We start from the raw sequence: 405 nt of genomic DNA, 5'->3' as shown, positions 1-405 counted from the left end.
GAGCCTCTCGCCCCGGTGCTGCCCCGGCCTGGGCACGCGGCGATGGCCCGCCGGCCCGTCTCGCCCCGCACGAGCTGCCCCTGCCCGCCCGGCTCCCGCACCAAGGGCAGCCCCGGCGGCGGGAAGTGCTGGCTCGTTGCAGCCGTGCAGGCCAGGAGCCCAGCGCCGCCCGGGGCGGCAGCACCTCGCGCCAGGCTGGGACGGGCTCCCCGCGCCGGGCGCAGCCCCGGAGGAGCTCGCTCGCTCCGAGGAAGGCTGCTCCGGCCCTTCAGCCAGGCCCCGCCCCCCCGGCTCTACTGCGCATGTTCTGGCTGCTGCCTTGGTGGACGGGCGCGAGCTCCCCCGGCCCGGCGAGTCGCGGGCTGCCCCCGGGCTGGGCTTGGTGCGGGGGGGCGCGGGGGGCCC

Source organism: Alligator sinensis, unplaced genomic scaffold (assembly GCF_000455745.1).
Source record: "Alligator sinensis unplaced genomic scaffold, ASM45574v1 scaffold1450_1, whole genome shotgun sequence".
Taxonomy (NCBI): domain Eukaryota; kingdom Metazoa; phylum Chordata; order Crocodylia; family Alligatoridae; genus Alligator; species Alligator sinensis.
Note: the sequence above shows the minus strand (reverse complement) of the source record.